Source organism: Argopecten irradians, unplaced genomic scaffold (assembly GCF_041381155.1).
Source record: "Argopecten irradians isolate NY unplaced genomic scaffold, Ai_NY scaffold_0369, whole genome shotgun sequence".
In the NCBI taxonomy this organism is placed as follows: domain Eukaryota; kingdom Metazoa; phylum Mollusca; class Bivalvia; order Pectinida; family Pectinidae; genus Argopecten; species Argopecten irradians.
This window is the reverse complement of record NW_027187836.1, coordinates 10,294-19,973: the sequence shown is the minus strand read 5'-3', so window position 1 is coordinate 19,973 and position 9,680 is coordinate 10,294. Positions and strand designations below refer to the sequence as shown.

Below are 9,680 nucleotides of genomic sequence, written 5' to 3'. Positions count from 1 at the left end.
GTCATCGATTACACAACAGTGATGCAACACTAATACACACAGTATTTTATGATATAGAAATACCAAAATGAGATATTATCATTTTTAATTAAAGTTTCACAACACAGGTGTAATAAGTAAAATCATTATGACATCAACAATGTGAAATAGGTTGTTTTTTAGTATATATAACGGCAAGCTGAATTTAAAGTTGTATGGTCTATCACTTTCGCTCTTTTTGTCATTGTGAAAACTGTTTAAGTGTTATACATATTTTTCTCCGTTTGTCTGAGTTTTAAACTTTCTAATTTTACCACTTTTTATAAAGTTGCAGTACTGGAAGTATTGTAAATTATAAATGTAAAAAAATCTTTTTAACGTGTACACGTGAAAAATAGGCTCGAAAGAGGCTAAATCATTCCGAACATCGTCGCGACAATCTCGAAGTAACACGAGGGTTGTGAAACCAAGAGAAATGTCAACAATATTTCGTAAACAAAAACATGTGGTCGACATCTGTAGCAGACTGGATCTACAAAGAAAATAATGCTCGCACATAACAATATTTGATAAACACAATGTTGAATTAGGCCAAACAAAATTAATTTCTTGTTTCTCAGGCACATTTTTCCAAACAAGAGGCCCAGAGGGCCTGTATCGCTCACCTGGTTTATAATGCCAAGTAATGTTCTGAATACAGGTTCATTGTTTCTTTTCTGAAGGAATTTTAATATTAACCTCTAAATCCCCTATTGGGCCCCACCCCTCCCGCTCCCAGGGGGTCAGAGCCAAAATTTATACAAGTTCTGTTCCCCTTCTTCCAAGGATGTTTATGGCCAAATTTGGTCACAATCCAAACAAAACTCTAGGACAAGAAGTGATTTATAGGATTTACCTCTATTTCCCCTATTGGGCCCCACCCGTCCTGCCCTCGGGGGCCAGAGTCAAAATTTATACGAGTTCTGTTCCCCTTCCCCCAAGGATGTTTGTTGCCAAATTTGGTTACATTCCATTCAGAACTCTATGACAAGTAGTGATTTAAAGGATTTACCTCTATTTCCCCTATTGGGCCCCGCCCCTCCTGCCCCTGGGGGATCAGAGCCAAAATTTATACAAGTTCTGTTCCCCTTCCCCCAAGGATGTTTGTGGCCAAATTTGGTTACAATTCATGTAGAGCTCTAGGACAAGTAGAGATTTAAAGGATTTACCTCTATTTCCCCTATTGGGCCCCGCCCCTCCTGCCCCCAGGGGGTCAGAGCCAAAATTTATACAAGGTCTGTTCCCCCTCCCTCAAGGATGTTTGTGGCCAAATTTGGTTACATTCCATTCAGAACTCTATGACTAGTAGCGATTTAAAGGATTTACCTCTATTTCCCCTATTGGGCCCCGCCCCTCCTGCCCCCTGGGGACCAGAGTCAAAATTTATACAGGTTCTGTTCCCCTTCCCCCAAGGATGTTTGTGGCTAATTTTGGTAACAATCCATGCAGAACTCTAGGACAAGTAGAGATTTAAAGGATTTACCTCCATTTCCCCTGTTGGGCCCCGCCCCTCCTGCTCCCAGGGGGTCAGAGCCAAAATTTATACAAGGTCTGTTCCCCCTCCCTCAAGGATGTTTGTGGCCTAATTTGGTTACATTCCATTCAGAACTTTATGACTAGTAGCATTTTAAAGGATTTACCTCTATTACCCCTATTGGGCCCCGCCCCTCCTGCCCCCGGGGGATCAGAGCCAAAATTTATACAAGTTCTGTTCCCCTTCCCCCAAGGATGTTTGTGGCTAATTTTGGTTACAATCCATGCAGAACTCTAGGACAAGTAGCGATTTAAAGGATTTACCTCTATTACCCCTATTGGGCCCCGCCCCTCCTGCCCCGGGGGGGGGGGGGGACAGAGCCAAAATTTATACAAGTTCTATTTCCCCTCCCCCAAGGATGTTTGTGGCCAAATTTGGTTACAATCCATGCAGAACTCTATGACTAGTAGCGATTTAAAGGAAATGTTGACGGACGGACGGACGGACGGACGGACGACGACGGAACGGCGCCCCGCGCGCCATGACATAAGCTCACCCGCCCTTCGGGCCAGGTGAGCTAAAAAGGATGAGGGAGGGAGGCTATTTTTTTTTACTACCTAAAAATGTGATGAGGGAGGGATTTTTTTTTCTCAGTCACATAATAATGTACATGAATCATGTGATTTGAAATTGTGTCAATTGTTAAATGCATAAAATGAATAAAGAAATCTTAATTTTAAACTATTGTCTTTATTTTCTGGTATTAAACTTACAATTTAAATTGAAAAACCATTGAAAAACAACTTTATGTTCAATGTTAACCAGATGTACATAAGCAAGTGATCAGGACTCCCTATGTTTTAAGATTTGGTCTTTTTGCTCCCCTTTCCTTCCTCCCACACATTTCTCTTTCTTTTAAGAGCTTGTTTGTCTCTGGTGTCACAGATTTTACATATTGGATATTGGCTCTCCTTTATTTATAAGGTCTGTGTCAGAGCCACAATGGAAGCACACAGGGGGAAAGCACTTCGAGCTGAAATTAGGGGACTTCAATAGGAGTATCACATGTGATTGTTACTTCTGACATATACTTTCGTTAACAATGCATTGATTCTCGGTGCTTTTGAAGCATCTTTTGGTTGCAGTTCCCGTAAGATGCTTCCACAAGAGTAGTGGTACATTGACCAGTACCCTTGTTAAAAGTGACTGTTCGCTATTGAAAGTTTTGATAGCAGCGTAGACAACTCTAGGTTTATTGCATTCAATGCACGCCACGGTTCTGCTGGCATGTCTTTGCTGTTTGGGTCTGATGGGGAAAATGGTATATTAATATGACCATGGTGAACACTATAAGTCTTCTTTTGTCGATGAGAAGGACAGAGAACTCCTCACTGGTCTCCTCTATGCCATACAACTCCGAGAAGCTCCTTGTAATGGCCCTCATCTCCTGCAAAAAGAGAAGGTATTTCTATATTGACATTCAAATTAGTAAATAATATTAAAGATAGAATAAAGTCTGACAAACTTTTATCCTGTATTTCCATTTAATTATCAAAGTTTTTGAATTTTCAGTTTATTTTTTCATGTGCTGTACTGTTTTTGTGGTGCTTGAAATTTCAGTATAACGTACCTGGCACAGGATCTGGGAACGGATGGAGCTCAGCAAACTTGGTCAGGGGGCAAGAAAGATACAGGTGGAGGACATATTTCACAATCAGCTACACCACACTTCTTGATTGTGAAGAAATAGCTCCTGGATGTGCAGCAGTGTTCCAAAAATGCTGAAAGCTCTGGCCTGAAAAAACATGCAGAAATTTTAATATTATTCAGAAAATTTGAAGATAGACAAAAAAATGAGTGAAATATGACATACATGACATACATAGCACAGAAAATGTGTACCTTGAAATCAATATTTTTTAATGTCAAAATGATGAATTGAAAATATAAAAAAATATTTGTTTTTGTTTAAAAGTGAAAACATGTCCTTTCATACATCAGCTTTTCCCAAAATACAAATCATTCAATTAGATACTCATGATAGATATTCCAGTGGTAAGCATATACAATAATTAAAAAGGTAGAACTGACAAGTGCCTATTAAATACACACACAGATACTCCAGTTTCAATAGTGTGCCTATTAGAACACACTCTACAAACATCAGAAGGAAAGTAAATGCAATATGAAGGTAAAACCCACTCACCAAAAACGAGTATGTTTATATTAAAAGCACAGTATGATCTAAATATTTTTGATAAAGAGAATAGTGCTTTGCAACACGCCATAGCTACATGCATATTATTATATTTTAGATTATGCAAAACACTACAGACACTACCTTGCCTAGTTATTGGTGCACAAGGGTTAAGAAGTATTTACATGTTACATGTACATTCTACATGTTAATATGTTTCATTCCAAACTGCTCCTAAGGAGCTCGGGATACTGTGAATATACAACATTGGCTATTTATAGACCGCGTATATTAAAAAGCACTTACCAAATCTTGTCCATTTTGATCTGTATCATATTTTTAGACAATAGTTATACCACATGTTAATTTTTGTATATACTAAAGAATAAAAATGTTTCAAACACAATGTTCTGTATTATTCTTATAAAAATAATGGTTTATATAAAAAATATAAATATTTTAATGAAAACTACTTTTAAATACCTGTCTTTCACTGCTTGCTTCAGTTCCTTCTGATGCATCTCATTGAAGTCCAGTGGTTCACCAAACCTGTCCAATGCCCCCCAAAACTCTTTCATTTCCCTGTCACTAGCAGCAGTAAAACATTTGAAAGGTTCATCTTTCAGCTGCAGTCGTTGGAAGAGTTGCGTCAGTAAAATCTAAATATATTGAAAGAAAAATGTGTTTTTCATCAAATTAAATGAAAGCTTTTTTTAAAGCAAAATCCATTTTACAATTTAATGTGCACGCTAGATTGGTATCAATGTGTTTATATCAGAGTTTTATTTGTTAAAGTTCTACCATTTGATTCGTGTTTTGATATTAAAATGAAAAAAATACACAATATTATGTGCGTTTCATAAGTTTTAAGTTTAATACCTTTACTGGTTGTATACTGTCCACCATCTCCTCATGTATGTCAGGGTACTTGTCAGCAAGTTCACGCAATTGCTTCAAACTGTTAGCAGACCTCAGCTTCCTCTCACACTCCTCTGAAGTTTCCTTCCTCATCAGTCCAACAGCCTGGAGGGTGCCAAGTTCAGCACAGACATGATGCGTTTCGGGGGATTTTTCCATGACGACATTGGAGGTGTCCTTGCTGCAACTATGTAGTCATAATTTCCTTTGAGAAATAGGCACAGAATTGCCAGTTGTACCGACATGTAGGTGAGGCGGTGATCTGGACCCCCATCACTGTAAATACACATGATGGGCTTCTTGTATTTGGCAGGATCTTCACTGTTCAATATTTGTGACAGTTCTATTATATGCCGTATGGGATTTTGATGTTTCCAGAACCAAGTCCTTGACACCGACATTAACTTGTCCACGGTCAAGAGAACGATCCATCCATGGTTTCAGGTATATCAATCAGCATTGTCACACTTGGAACAATGCTGAATTTTGTGAAGTCGTGGTCAGAAACAGCAAACACAGAATCCTGACCAACGATTACTCTTTTCCCTCTGTCCACATGCTGCGACAGGATGTCCAGGTTCACCAACCTTACAGTGATGTTTGTCATCCATACACACCATAACACCGTTATCACGAAATTTGACTGCAAAGTCTTTCATATAACGAAATATTGCTGATGCATAATGCAAGTCTATATGACTTTTTCGCAATTGCCTGCTCTGTACTTGGTATTTCACATGTAAATTCCCAGTGTACTGCAATGAGTTTATTGATGAGTGGTTTTTTGGGTGCAAATTGCAATCTCAACCACTGTTCAGAAGGTATGGGTGTTCCTTCTGAACAAGTACCCTTCACTTGGTTCAGAAGGTCTCTAACAGACATTGCTGTAGCCAGATGTTGTATTGTATCATGCCTCCTGTTATCAACAGCTGTCTCCACTACATTTTCAATATATGTTTTTAGCGTGATCAAAAAACACAGGGTATTTGGTTGGCTGACCTTCATTATGTTCTCGTAGGTCTAGAATCACATCCGGGTCCTGTAGCTCGAAGGCCTGCTTCACTTTCTCATCAATTATCTTTTCATTTGAAGTCTCCGGTGCACTATTGTCACCGGTAAGATCTTTGTAAATGCAACGGGCTTCCATTGGCTTAACATCACACAACAGAGTTACCTTTTGCAGGAAGTTTCTTTTCATGAACCTGGTATGGTATGTTGGTGAATCTTTGGTGATACCTTGTATTACATCATTGTTTTTGTCAAGACGTCTTCTTTTTAAATAGTGTTCATAGGAACTCTCCAGATGAAATTGTGTGTACCGAGGTTATTCCCTGCAGACACTTGAAACAGAATACATTTGTAGGGAAGTCCGTTCTTCAAATTGTCAATATAATGACGTCTTTGGCGTGTATCTCCTGGGGTATACTCGTCAACACATAGAGGTTTGAACTCTTCAATTTTAGACAGATGTTCTGTTAGTGGTTTGTATCGGGATGAAATTGTGGGCTTGACAATATACTTCGGGTAAATCATCTCCACACTCTGTGTGTCATTTCTGACTGGTATAGCGCTCCGATGTCTTTCCTGCGCCTTCTCCAAAGACTTTGCCAAATAGTTTTTATATCCATGTAAAACCTCAGAAAGTTGTTCAACGGCATTCTTGATAGGACTCCACATAGGCCCATTTATCCATGGCATTCCTAAGCACCTGTCTAGATCTCGTGCATGTGCATCAAGAGTAGATTGATCCATGCGCAATGGTTTATGTTTGTGAGTTTCAGGTGAGTTATAACCTATCAGATGTTCAAAGAGCATAGGAGTGTGAAATCCCCTTTCTCTGAGTGTTTCCCAGTGTGGGTCGACATACCAAAGAGCATTTGTCACAAATGATGTACCCTGTGACATTGAGGCATGGGTAAACCCCAGCTGGGCTTTCTGAAGTGTTGACACAAACTTGTTGAATTGGAGATATTTACTATTTCGGATTTTGTTGTCTGTGTTGTACATATTCGGCAATGTGAGCTTTCTACCAGCATCTATGAGAACTTGGAAAGCATTCCGTTTTTTCTCACCTGTTTTATTCCGACATTCATTTTCATGATCAGTTTTGACATTGTTTTCAGATGTAGATGCCGATGACCGTTGCACCTCGTGCAACGTTATTCTGACATAATGTCCAAACAGTTTCGTTGCTTCATTTACCTTTGAAGACATCATAACTTTGTCAAAAACGTCAGTTTTCCGTTTGCCGATAGCGGCCGACACACATGATGATCCGCCAATTTTGGCGGAAATGACCAGTCGTCGGGACCAAGCGATCCATCGCACAGACCTTTGTAGAGTTCGCCAAACGAACAAGTATCACTATAATTCGAAATGATTGTCCAGGGTAAAAGAACACTCCCAGAAAAAGATATTTGAAGCGAAATCATTATTGCTGCCGTGTACCATGTGCAATCACAAGCTTCTAAAGGATAAACAAACGTTTTTCAATGATCTGATTTGGGAGATTCTAAAACACGGATCGGTCAAGTTCCGGATAATGCGGGAACCAACGTCGGATTTTTTTCCGGAATTTATTTTTCGGCGCGGACGTTTTTATTTTTTTGATTTCAATAAAAAGTGAGTGGTGCGGGGGGTTCATATTGGATGCGGGCGGGCCTGAGAAACAAGAAATTAATTTTGTTTGGCCTTACGGCAATGTGTGAATTAGATGTTTCAAACGCTCGCTCTGTGGACATATACCAGCACGATTTGCTCATATTACCCAGAAGGAAAACGTAAACAAACACATGTGCGCTTACGCTAGTTACTTGGATCACCACGTGCAGGACGTGTGGACGTCAGTCACGTGACATGATTCGGAATTCCGACAAAACCCGAAGGTACCGCACATGGTGGTGATTGAAGGCGTTTTTTTCAAAACCAGGAATATATGATCCCTAGATTTCGGCTCTCTTACAGGCTGACATATGGTTTTTGGGGAGCTAAATCATCAAGATACATGTCCATGTTCCAATATCAAATGTTAAAACGACATATCGTTTCAGTGAAAATTACAAGAAATACAACTTTAACACCATTGTGAAATACCGCTTAAATGAGAGAGAGAAGAACATAGACCCACATCTGTACAAGGTAAGGAACTTTCTCAAAATACTTTTCTGATAAATGAAATATAAGCAGATTTAAGAGTGTTAAATTCAAAAATTTATTCTTACACAGTAATCACGTGAACAGAAATATATACAACACATTAATACATGTATATGTATATATATCACAGGTTTTTTTTAATAGTTCAGATTATTTGAGTATAAGCTAAAAAATGTAGATTGGAGCGTTGAATTATAATATTCTGTAATGATCCATATATTTCGATAATAAATCTTGTAGCCATCACGGGAACAGAAATATATACAACTCATTAATACATATATATGTATATATATCACAGTTTGTTTTTAAATAGTTCAGATCATTTGAGTATAAGCTAAAAAAATGTAGATTGGAGCGTTGATGTTCTGTAATAAATTCACATCACTGATCCATCAATTTCGATAACAAATCTTGTAGCCAATCTTTTTTTGCCATGAAATGTTCTATCAATCCTCAGTCTCAATTATCTCACACTTGATGAATTAACACAAGGGGTCCGATGATGAGTTTCTTCGACCAAAGAGTTATCATTGCGCACATTGGTACCACTAGAGGATGTGGATAAAATGGTTGAATCAGATGAAGATTCATTCAATAAATCATCCATGATGTTATAAACTCCCTCACTAAGTAGGAAGTCGTCGTCACAATCAGTAATGCTGGAAATAAAATAAGAGTACATAAAAGAAGAAAAACACATACAATAATATATATATTTATATATACATGTATATAGATAGATAACATTTTTAACAATTACAATGGTATATTATACAATGGGAATGTTAAAAATAAACTTACTCTGAATAGGGCGAAAGTTCACCGGAACATAACAACTCATCATCTGCATCTATGTCCACTTCGTTTCCGTCTCTTGTAAAAATTTAAAATAAAAACGAAAATGCATTATGTCATTCAAAAATAAGATACAGTATTCATGAAATTAAACGCTATAGCATACTAAATGAATTTAATGTTCTAAAATAATCTACATGTATAACTCAAGTGTCATTGACTTGCATTGGGATGAAGTTAACACTGATAATATAATTATTTTTAAGTCAGTTTAAAAAAAAAGAGAATTAAATTTGACGCAATCAAAGCATATAAATGTATGACTTACGTATCAGTGTCATCCACAGATAAATCAATGAAATTTTCATATTCCATGATGCTGTTTGAGTCCAGAGCCTGTTGATATCCCTAGATTTTCGATGTAAAATGTTACAGTGTAATTTTGAAGGGAAAAATAAGGTGATCTTAGTATTTCGAAAAAAGGGTCAATATGACCGATATATACATAGTGATATTAATTTTTCTAAAAAGGGACACACTGACCGATATTAAGGATGTCAGAACACACCATTAAAATACTTGAATTACCTAGTTTGTGACCCAGAGATAAAAATTATATAAGTCTAACTATTTTATATATCCGTTACTGAAAATATTACAAATTGAACATTACATTAAATTATAGATTTTAATTAAAATTGTATTGTTTGGTGAGAAGCCAAGGAAGGAGATAAAGCGAAAAAAGATGATGTATTGGTACCATGATACTTGCTTTGGTTGCAGTTGCCTCCCTTTAGGGTCACGGGACAGAGAGTGCTCGATTTAAACTGTGTCAGATTTTGACTTATGTATTGTCACAATAAAATAGCTTACCATCATCTATAAAATTCCATACAGAGTCAGAAAACATCTAAAAGACGTTTTTTTTTTATTTAAACAAAAAGAAAACACAACAACCCGATAATCAGAAAGGGATATCTTGAAATATTCAGGAGTAACTAGTCGAGTACACCTCTAAAACCACGCACGAAAAAAAGAATAAATGGAGACTCTTCTTATCATTCTGACCATCATTATAGCTACTGAGGGTACATGTACATGTACTTATTATACTAATTG

The 9,680-nt window shown here is 37.5% G+C and overlaps 1 pseudogene; it reads right to left on the bottom strand.

The window, feature by feature from the left end:
• Positions 1–2,440: 2,440 nt before the first annotated feature.
• On the bottom strand, positions 2,441–8,936 carry LOC138312551 (uncharacterized; annotated as a pseudogene).
• Between the last annotated feature and the right edge of the window lie 744 nt (positions 8,937–9,680).